We start from the raw sequence: 12,313 nt of genomic DNA on the forward strand, positions 1-12,313 counted from the left end.
AGACCTCAAAACGGAGTTCATGGATTGAAGAAAAGCTAATAAGTAAATTGAACACAAAAAGAAAATAAATAAATAGGGCGCCACAACTAAACAAAAAAATGCTTTGCGATTATCGAAGTATGAATCAAATCATTACTGTTGCTTAGTTAAATAAGTATATAGTCTGTTGCACTGTATGTTTCAGAGTGAAGTGCAGCACTGTGATTATTTACACACAAGCAGCTCAGGATTCAGTGTTTTCAGTGTCACAGAGCTGCTTGGTCCATAGTAAATACAGTGAAATAAAGTTCTGCATGTGCAAATGTAGTTCCAAAAAAACATTATATAAAATTATATTTTAACGTTTATGATTTACATATTATAAAGCATTTTTATTTTATTATTGCAATTTGTGTGAAATAAAATAAGTATTATAATCATCATACTCTTCCAGTCAGAAGTTTTTGAACAGTAAGATTTTTTTTAAAGTCTCTTCTGCTCACCAAGCCTGCATTTATTTGATCCAAAGTACAGTAAAAACAGCACAATTCTGAAATATTTTCATTATTTAAAATAACTGTTTCCTATTTGAATAAGTTTTAAAATGTAATTTATTCCTGTGATTTCAAAGCTGAATTTTTAGCATCATTACTTCAGACACATGATCCTTCAGAAATTATAATCTAATCTAATAATCTGATTTGCTGTTAAAAAAAAAAACAAACTAATATTATTATTATTATTATGTTGAAAACAGTGGAGTATAATTTTTTCAGAATTCTTGATGAATAGAAAGTTCATAAGACCAGCGTTTATCTGAAATAGAAATCTTTTGTAATATTATAAATGTCTTTATCAACATTATAAATTTTTTTATCCATCACTTTTGATCAATTTAAAGCATCCTTGCTAAATTAAAGTATTCATTTTAGTAACTGATAGCCTGTAAAAAATATCACAGTTTTTTACTGTTTATGCTGTATTTTGGATCAAATACATGCAGGCTTGGTGAGCAGAAGAGACTTTTTTTTAATTTTTACTAATTAATAATAATAACGTTCATATTTGTGTGGGTTCCTAAAACACCAGCGCAACCATTAACGATACCAGAAAAGCATTAACATCTGAATGTGTTGTTAAATTATTGAAATATTAGCAAAATTCTGGACAAGCTCTAACAGCAGTAGACTTGGACACGCTGGGACTCTACTGAACAAACTCTGACAGCAGTGTAAAACTGGACAAGTTCTGGCAGCACTGGAAAACTGGATAGGCTTTTAGTGGGGCTCCTATTATTATTTTCATTTTTCACTTTGCAATGGAGGTTGTTAATTAACAACCTTCCCTGTATATCCCTGCACTGGACGTTCTCTGTCCTGTCACAACCCCATGGGAATACAGATCCACCATCCACCATCCTCCAGTGTCCTTGGACAATTGATAAACAGCAAATATAAAGCAGGCACAAATTATTAGCTACAGCAACCGCATACAGACTTTTCCCAAAGTAAACAACACAGCAAACCGGAGCTTTAGTGAGTCATTTACCTTTATATCTCTCCAGCACATCCTCATACGCCTGTGCGAACTCCTTCTCCTGGGAGTGATTCGCCGGCAGTAAGCCCGGGATGTAGCCGGCCATAGCGTCTCTCACTCCCGCTGGCCGACTTACAGCGGCCCGCTGATAGAGTAATCCAGGACGGTGAATCCCAGTCGTCCGACGACAGCTGTCAAGTCCCGTTTGCGTTAAATATCCAGAGTGGATAAGCACTTATTAACGTTTCAATGTTTCTAAAGCGTATTATATTATATCTGGTGATCGTAAACACGATTAATTAAATAAAACAAGTGAAACAAGGCTACTTTGCACCAGCGGTTCCTATAAATGTGCCGTCAGAAACATATTAGATAAATAACAATACGTAAATGTCTATGTTTAGAGTAAATATCCCTTATCATATATGACGGTTAAACGTCTGAAACGGTTTAAATCTAGACGTACTACTGTATAAAGCCATAATTCATTGGTTTAGCTCAGAATCCCAACGGTTATCGTATTTAAAGTCCATTGTAGCGCGTGCGGGCCGGTGATTGGGTTTATATGTGTGCGCTTCTCAAGTATGTGTGTGTCTATGTGCGGTGGGCGGTCCGTTCGGCTCCTTCCGAAAGCAGATATGAGGCCTCAGTGAAACGGTATCCGGACAGAGCTTCTTGTATTCCTTTGTCGATGCGCTCTTGACTCGCCGGTACCCGCTATATTATGTTTTTTTCCATCCGTGCCGCTCAATGTAATGGCCGCTTCTATAATAATCACACGGCGTGTGTCTCACTCCTCCCTCTCTTTTCCCCAGTGCGAATGGGGTTCAGGTTTCTCTATTCTTCCCGCAGTGCCTGCGCTCTCCTCCTCCATCCCTCCCTTCCTTCCACAGCCACGCCAGGCACATCCAGCGCAGGAAATTCATGGTGACAATGGCTGATGTTATTAAGGCTGATTCTTGGGTTTTGTCGCCCCCGACTGGTTAAAGCGGAGAGGTGCGTCTCTTTCTACCCTATAACCACCTGCTTCATACAGATTAACGCTAATACATTTAATTAAGAAAAAAATAAACATATACACATATGTGCTGAGACAGATGCAAGTTCCAGTTCAAATACGCTTTTTATAACGTACCAAAACCCTACATTTTAACAACACTGTTAGATATTTGTGACCCTGGGCCACAAAACCAGTCATAAGGGTCCATTTTTCGAAATTGAGCTTTATACACCATATGAAAGCTGAATAAATAAGCTTTCCACTGATGTATGGTTTGTTAGTATAGGACGATATATGTGGTCGAGATACAACTATTTGAAAATCTGGAATCTGAGGGTGCAAAAAAAATCTAAATATTGAGAAAATAACCTTTAAAGTTGTCCAAATGAAGCTCTTACTAATGCATATTACTAATCAAAAATTAAGTTTTGATATATTTACAGTAGGAATTTTACAAAATATCTTCATGAAACATGATCTTTACTTAATTTCCTAATGATTTTTGGCATAAAAGAAAAATCAATCATTTTGACCCATACAATGTATTTTTGGCTATTGCTACAAATATACCCCAGCGACTTAAGACTGGTTTTGTGGTCCAGGGTCACATTTATGAAAACATTTAGAAAAATCAGGCACAGTTAAAGGCAGCCTTTATCCTCTTTCCATATTTCACCTTCTGTGAAGTAAAAACTCACACAAGCTCTGTTTTTAAGTAGTTGTGCTCATAGTTTCTGTCATAACCATGTCAACTCTGTAACATAAATTGTAAATAAATTGTTTACACTCTTAAAAACAACCTGTGTGGCGCTGTGTGAAGTATAGACAAACCCAGCGATTGCGTTGTTTTGATCCAGCGGTTGGGTTATATTTCTGAACTTTTATTAATAAGCTAAATGCATAATAATTAAATAATACACTTTCTTTATTGCTTATTAATAAATTTTCACCTTTTGATCATTGCTGATGCCTCTAGTAATTATGTGTCTGATTTACAACCTATTTTGGATTAATTTCAGGGCAGTCTGTAATTTTTAAACAATAGTTGAGTTACATAAACTACCCATGAAGGTTGGATTAAACATTTAACCCAACTGCTGGGTCAAAACAACCCAGTCGCTGAGTTTGTCCATATATATTTCACCCAGTGCTGAGTTGTATTTAACCCATCATTTTTTAGAGTGTAGGATTTTATCAATTTTCCTATTAGTAACACAAATATATGTGAACCTAGACCACAAAACCAGTCATAAAGGTCAATATTTTGAAATTGAGATGAATAAAAGATGAATAAATAAGCTTTCCGTTGACGTATGGTTTGTTAGGACAATATTTGGCTGAGATACAACTATTTAAAAATATCTGGAATATAAGTTGTAAAAAAATCTAAATATTGAGAAAACTGCCTTTAAAGCTGTCCACATGAAGTTCTTAGCAATGCATATTACTAATCCAAAATTAAGTTTTTATATATTTACAGTAGGAAATTTACAAAATATTTTCATGGAACATGATTTTTACTTAATGTCCTAATGATTTTTGGCATTAAAAAATCGATAATTTTGACTCATACAATGTATTGTTGGCTATTGCTACAAATATAATAGTCAACATTTGAAGTAGATCAAAACCTTTCATCAAAGTTGTCCAAAACAACCAAAAACAATACCCATTCTTGTCTTAGGACAACTTTGATGAACTTTTTTGATCCACTTCAAATGTTGACTATTATATTTGTACTAATTATGACTGGTTTTGTGGTCCAGATGGTTACATATAAAGATGATAATACACTGGGAATATAAAATGTCTATCAAATTTAATATGCATAATTATTTTGTTTATGCCATAAGATTTGCTTGTGATGATAGGTGGAACTGAAAATCTGTAGTCTCAATTCATTAATTTGTTCTTTGAAGGGAATGCTCGATTTCTAAATGTTTATAATACTTTTGTTTTGTCACATAATTTGTGGATGTGGCAGCGTTGAGCCACATTATATTTTACATTTACACAAATATATTGTGTGGCATGCAAGGAAAATCACATTTTATGAGAAAATGGAAGTGGATGAACATCCAAAAATAGGTCCATTCAAAATGGATTAATTCAAAATACTTCCTTTATACACTGACTTTTTTCTCAAATTTGTAGCCTGTTTGTCCCAGTGTTCAAGAATAAGTGAACAGGCTTTTTATCACATCACCACACTACTGCACTCCCACCTAACAGTTGCAAAGAGTAATTTCAGGCAAAATAAAGTCCCTGATTTGATTCAGATTTCTCTTATCAGTCAGTTGTAATAGAATCCAAAAAAGTACATTCAAACCCGCCTAAAACCAGGCTTTCCAACACTAGATCCACTCACCCAGACCAAACCTTAATCACAAGACTCAAACCCAGGCCAAGAACTGTTGATCCAACAACTTCAAACATTTATCACCTCACTTGGGTTGTTAAACAACTAATAAATCATGGATCTTTACTTTTACTATTTGTTTTAAACACAAAGTCTTGTCCCTGAATACATTTAATTGCTTAGGACATTTATGTGACACAAATTCCCTCCGTCACTTATCTCCTCATAAAAAGTAAATTTAACGGCATGCTTACATCAAGCTACTGTTATAAACATTGTCTGATCTACAGCCTTAGCACGTGCTGGGACAAGCATCCCTGTATATTAAGAGCAGATGTAGATCCATAAAAATTGCCTAGTAGCCAAGCCTTCCTTGGATGACCAGCTTCTGAAAGTTTAGGTCCAAACATAGTGTTAAAACATTCGTTCCTAGTATTAGCACAGGCTCATACAGCAAAGATACACACACTTGCACACAAACAAAGTGGTCATGATGTTCCCACACTCACAGACCATCTAACAACTGATAGCCTGACAGCGGATATTGCTGTTGGCCCAGTGAGTCCCAAAACACATAATACTGAGGCACATTACACATGCACATCTCCAGAAAAAAAGGGTATCATGATTGCTGATATATTCTGTATTAAAATGTCTTTTTGCTTTTCAAATAGCTGTAATGCCATTCATTTCTTGCAGGTGGAATTGTCATGAAAATGATTTTTAAAATCACAGTATTATGGATTATGTCTCAGGCAATCTACTTTGGTGACACTGGATCAGTTTACTCATTTGTATATAAATAAGATCCCTTTTCTCAGATCCAGCTCAGAATAAGAGGATAACATTCTACATTTATAGCATTCACAGTTAGTCTACATTTAAAAGCTCTTAAGGGTCTATTTATGCTTAGTCACTTCAAGTGCTTGATCGATCGGATTGCAATTTGACCAGGTATGCACACATTCCTTTTACATTTAACCACATCTCTCTGGCAAACAGATACCCTTATGCAATATGCAAAAATAATGGAGTTCGCTTCTGTGATTGAGGTGGTGCATAAGACATCCAAGATATGGATGTTTTTGTTTCTTCACCAAAAACAGATATGGAGAAATTTAGTATTACATCATTTGCTCACCAATGGATCCTCTGCTGTGAATGGGTGCTGTCAGAATAAGGTTCCAAAAAGCTGATTAAAAGATTACAATAATCCACAACATGACCCCAGTCCATCAATTAATGTCTTATGAAGCGTGTTTTTAATAAATAAATCCATAATTAAGACATTTTTAACTTTAAACTGTTGCTTTGCTTCTAAACTATGACTTCTATACGTATTGGTTTCTCCAGTGAAAAAGTCATCTTGTTTGAATCAGGAGATAATTATTTACAGATTAAGCACTGTTTACAAGAAAACACAGTGCAAAACTATTCTAAACAATATGGCTGTGGTTTTTGATTATAGATTATTGAGTCATAATTTGGAAGCAAAGCAACAGTATAAAGTAAAAAAGCCCTAATTATGGATTTTCACATAAGCACGCAGCTTTTCACTTTACAAGATGTTAACTGATGGACTGAAGTCATGTAGATTATTGTGATTCCTTCAGTTTTAATCAAACATATATATCTTGTAGTGTTGTCACAATACCAAAATTTTGACTTTGATACCATACCCGACTAATATATCACGATACCACTACTGAACCAATACTACAACAAAGTAAACAACAGATGATCCAAATGGAGATCATAGTTATTTTATCTATTAAAACAAAGCATTTCATTCCCTTCAAAAAAATAAAATAAAATAATAATAATAATCACATGCCAGTGCCACTACATGATCATGGTGAACAACTCCCGAGCCTACAGGTATGTAGAGATCTTTGCTATATTGGTAAATAAGCTTAAAGGATAAAGCCAAATCTTATTTCATGATATAGTAGTTTTTTTCACAGCAACAATTTCTATCATGACATAGTCATTTTTTGTTATTTTATCTTTGTTATTAATAATAAGAACCTGGATGCAAGTAACAAACTAAAGAACAACTACAATAAAGCAAAGACACAAATGAAATAAAGAGGGCCCTATGAAATCTGTTTTATTTTTTCCTAAATTCTGTTTTAATTTTTCTAGACTCTATTTTAATGGTTACATTTAAAAAATCAGAAAAATTCAGTTTTGTTTGTGAATCTCTGTTTTCCATTAATTTTCTGGATTCTATTTTAATTGTTTCATTACATTTTAATAATCAAAAGCATGTCTAATGAATTTATAAAGGATAATTAGATTTGATAAAGAATTAATTTATTACAGAAAAACTGCATTTTGGAAGTTCAAACTCGGGGCCATCAAAGAAGTCCACTATATGGAGAGAAATCCTGAAATGTTTTCCTCAAAAAAAATTTCTTTACGACTGAAGAAAAAAAGACATCTTGGATGACAAGGAGGTGAGTAAATTATCTGTAAATTTTTGTCTTTATCTTATTATCTTTAAAGCCTGGCTCACACTACAGAATTTTTAAAATACTAACCGATTATGAAATCTGGTTGCAGTGCACACATAAGGAGAATCTTTGCAGATTATCTTCCCTGAAATTTTAAACATGCACACACTACAAGACTGGAAAATTGTGGCGCATCACACACTACAAGATATTATTAAGATTGTCACGACAGAGGGAGCGCCTCACGTGATCTTGCGCAACAGATCGTCATTTCAGCAACTGATGTTTACACATGTTAGCTAGGGTGCTAGCAGCTTTATGCACTCACCCGGTGTGTTGAAAACTGAGACGATTTCACTCCAGAGCTTTCCTTGCTCCATGCAGTTGTGGTATATTTTAAACATATTATGCAGACAGTGTTACTATAAAAACATAAGAAGCCGTTTCATGCATCTCCACTATCCAATGGACCGTACAGCAGCTGTTTTCCCTGGTGAAAAAACCAGCATATGCTGGTAGGTATGTTTTGATGCTGGAATGCTGGTTAGGTAGGTTTTGATGCTGGTTTAAGCTGGTCCTTTGCTGGTTTATGCTGGTCCTTAGCTGGTTTATGCTGGTCCTTTGCTGGTTCATGCTGGTCCTTGACCAGCTACATGACAAGCAAAAACCAGCAAAGGACCAGCCTAAACCGGCTAAGGACCAGCATAAACCAGCATCAAAACCTACCTAACCAGCATTCCAGCATCAAAACATACCTACCAGCATATGCTGGTTTTTTCACCAGGGTTGCTGTCGCGCATTGGCTATTGTACTGTCGTAATCATAGCCATGATCATCCCGATTTAAAATCCTGAATATCAGACATGTTTGATATGGTCGGGGGCGGCACCGATTTGTGTGAGAGCAGACTGGGACGCGCAAGATTCGATATGTGACCGTCTCACATTTCCAGATAATCCATGCCGAACGTCGGGACAGATCGAGGTGCTCGACACCGATTCTCCGATTCTTTAGAGGGGAAAATTGCGGCAAGATCGGGCTAAAAATCCTGTAGTGTGATCCTGGTTTAAGTGAGCGGTAAATTAAGGCAAATGTACTGTAAATGTAAAAATACGTCTCTATGGAGCCCTATACATTACATATGGGGAAATATAATTAGTTCCCTCAGTTTAGTAAATTGTGACCACGTTGTACTAATTCATTCACTCATTCTGAACTAAAACGAGGGAACAAACAACATTTTTCCAATGGAAACATAACCCACATTTTGTTTCTTCACTTAACGTTACTCTGTAGGTGGGCAGCAACAATAACCCTTGACGGGAAGTGTTACAAAGTGTTTTTCCATTGTGACTCTCCCTGTCATGCCACATTTAAACAGTGTGAAATTATGGCTTCATCAGCCTCTTGTCCTATTTCTTTAGCGCGTACTGTTTCAGACATCACTCACAACAGTAAACGGCCACCCAGACTCAAAAGTCGTTGACACCACTGTGACATAACCAGTTTATTGCCATTCGACTGCAGCTTGGGTTCAAACAACTTCACCTGCACGCACACAAAATGAAAGGTGGTTAGAGCTGAGAACTGTGTGCATAGTGTAGTTTGTGTTTGGAAACTCGCTGTGTTTTCTAGGCAACTGTCATAACTGTTTTGCAGCATGGCATTCCAAGACTGAAGTGCTGTAAATTAGACACACACACGCCTTCCTTCCAGTTATTCCCTCCATGCTTATTGTGTCTCTCACCTCGTTCCTTTTAATACACCATCATTACCCTGCTCTTTGAACCTTGTCCTTTTTCCATCGTCATCACCTTCTTTTTATTCTTTTAGGCATTTCTTTTCACAATTTCTTTAAGCTTCACATAAGCACTCTCTCTTTTCTCAAACGTAAATTGAAATTCAAACGATCTTGCTAACTGTACTTCACTATTTGTTTTTCGGGCTTTCGCCCTTTTTGGTTCCCTTTCCCTCTCATTTCATAGCCATGGAAACTAAGGGGGACTGGAAAAGCAAACAGGTAACCCATGGCAACAAGGGAATTGAGGGATTCAGCCTGAGTCGCCCTTTGAGCTGCCTGAAAAATAGCAATTTTAATGGACACAGGTCCCTCAACACCTCTGTATCTCATACTAAGTAGTGCTGGACGGTTTGACCACAAATCTGCGTCACAGTTTGTTTTAGGATTCTGACAGTTTCACGGTTTATAATGCTTTTTTCCCTGACTGTGCCTTTACATGAATCAAAATGCATGAAACAGTTGCAGAACCACTGCATTTTAATCATGACCTAAACAAACATGCTACATGTAGCTAGCATGGGCAGTTTTTAATGTAAATTAGATTGTAACATTTCTAAACCTAAAGTAAAAACAGAATGGTCTGACCTAAGCTTTGTGATATTATGCTACATAAAACATCTAAACAAAACAAAAACACTCTCTCTCACACACTCGCTCTCTGACAGTAGGTGGCGCTTATGGATTAGCAGTGATATAGTGTCTTCTTGGTTACTGTTGTAAACAAAGCAGCACTAAGCTTTTGAATACTACATTAATACACATTGTACGGATGTAAGATGAAAAGATAACGTCATCTATGTTCATATCAGCCCCTGCCCCCAAATCAGTATTTTCTGCTACAGTATTTTTTCCTCTTTGCGTCTGTCATCAGCGTCTCTGACCTCCGTTAACGGCCTTTTACAGTTGGTTTACTAACATTAGTTGTGTGTTATTAATAGTTCTAGAAGTTCTCTAACTATTAGTCAGAAATGTATGCAGTTAACAGAAATTCAAACCGTTTTATCATTGAAACAGGCCGTACTGATAGCCTACATCACATTCCTTTATTGTTCTTTTTTTGTTGTAAAAAGTTCAAATAATCTGATTTTAAAAGACTGTTTGATTCTTCATTCTTTTAATGAGTTTTTTTAATTGTTATATATCAGGACATCTATGTCACCCTGATACATTTCACTTTGTATTTTTAACATTTTATTTGTAATATAAAAATGAATGATTGCTCATCATGTATTTACTGTTGCGGGCAAAAGTTTACCTATACCTTGAAGAATTGCAAAATGTTAATTATTTTACCAAAATAAGAGGGATCATACAAAATGCATGTTGTTTTTTATTTAGTACTGATCTGAATAAGATGTTTCACATAAAAGACGTTTACATATAGTCCACAAGAGAAAATTATATTTGAATTTATAAAAATGACCCCTTTCAAAAGTTTACATACACCTGATTGACCTGAATGATCCACAGCTGTGTTTTTTTGTGATAGTTGATTATTAATAGTTGATTATTAATCCCTTGTTTGTCCTGAACAGTTAAACTGAATGTTGTTCTTCTGAAAAATCCTTCAGGTCCAACAAATTCTTTGTTTTTTAAGCATTTTTGTGTATTTGAGCCCTTTCCAACAATGACTGTATGACTGTGAGATCCATCTTTTCACACTGAGGACAACTGAGGGACTCATATGCAACTATTACAGAAGGTTCAAACGCTCACTGATGCTTCAAAAGGAAACACGATGCATTAAGAACCAGGGGGTGAAAACTTTTTAAAATTCTTATTTTGTCTTCTGGAAAACATGTAAGTAGCTTCTGTAGCTTCAGAAGCACAGTACTAAATTAAAAAATATGCAATTTAGGCAAAATAAGAAGAATGTACACATCTTCATTCTGTTCAAACGTTTACACACCTGGCTCTTAATGCTTTGTGTGAGCATTTGAACCTTCTGTAAGAGTTGCATATTAGTCCCTGAGAAATAAAAAACAAAATTTGTGGGACCTGAAAGATTTTTTTGAAGAACAGCGGCAAGTTATCTGTTCAGGACAAACAAGGGACTCATGAACTATCACTAAAAAAAAAAAAAAAAAAAAAAAAAAAAAAAAAACAGCTGTGGATCATTCAGGTAACAACACAGTATTAACAATCAAGTGTATGTAAACTTTTGAATGTGATAATTATTAAGAATTGTTATTATTCATAAAATAATAATATAAAATGTTTTTATTCAGGTTAGTACTAAAAAAATGACATGCATTTTGTATGATCCGTCTTATTTTGGTAAAATAATTAACATTTTTCAGATTCTGCAAGGTGTATGTAAACTTTTGACTTCAACTGCAAGTCATTGTGTCTATGTATTTTTAATGTGCTTTTAGATAAATGAATAGATCCAGACAAAAAAAAAAAAATTGTGACATATTGTTGACCCTAATATAGCCTTCAACAATGATATTCAACAATATTGCTGTCAAGTCTCATGTAGTTTGGACCTAAGATTATGCAAAAAGTCATAAAGCTTGTACCATTTCACCCAGCATTCTCCTATAACAACAAACAAGCATTCCAGGCCCCAAAAAAGGCCCAAACGTTGATGGAACAAACACAGATCGTGTCTGACAGAGGCGAATCTAGAGGGACACAAGCTCGACACATGGTCGTAAAAATGTGAGGTTAGGATTGGCAAGGAAAGCTCTGTTGAGGCCGTAGCGTGACAGTCTGCACAGCAATCCAGATGTGCCTTGGATACCCTCATATCCGTTTTTATAAACCTAGTAAAAAGTGACTGGTGTTTTCTCACACTTTTGATCACATATATACCAAGTTGCAAAAACACTAACTAAATCTCCTTCCCTTCAGCCAGTTTTCTCTCTGTTTTCAACAACTGTTTAGTTCAGCAACACAGACACAGTCTGTCAGGAGTAATGAAATCAGCAGGAAAAGCCAGAGCAACAGCCAGTGTGTCTAAAAGCGTCTCAAAACAGTTCGGCTCCCAACATTTGGCCTCTCTTCTCTCACACGAGCCCAGTCAGAGTTTATTTCACAGAACTTGATCCCCATGCAGCTGTATGTATCAATGTTGAATCCCAGAGCACTAATGTTACACAGTATAGAAACCACCACATGTTCTCCTTTCCAACTTTAGTCAGCTACCAGATTGCTTTAAATCATTGACTCAGGACACA

The 12,313-nt window shown here is 35.7% G+C and overlaps 1 protein-coding gene across 1 annotated transcript in view; it reads right to left on the reverse strand.

The window, feature by feature from the left end:
• Positions 1-12,313, reverse strand: part of macf1a (microtubule actin crosslinking factor 1a) — a 213,889-nt gene that overhangs the window by 195,356 nt on the left and 6,220 nt on the right.

Source organism: Labeo rohita, chromosome 19 (assembly GCF_022985175.1).
Source record: "Labeo rohita strain BAU-BD-2019 chromosome 19, IGBB_LRoh.1.0, whole genome shotgun sequence".
Classification (NCBI taxonomy): domain Eukaryota; kingdom Metazoa; phylum Chordata; class Actinopteri; order Cypriniformes; family Cyprinidae; genus Labeo; species Labeo rohita.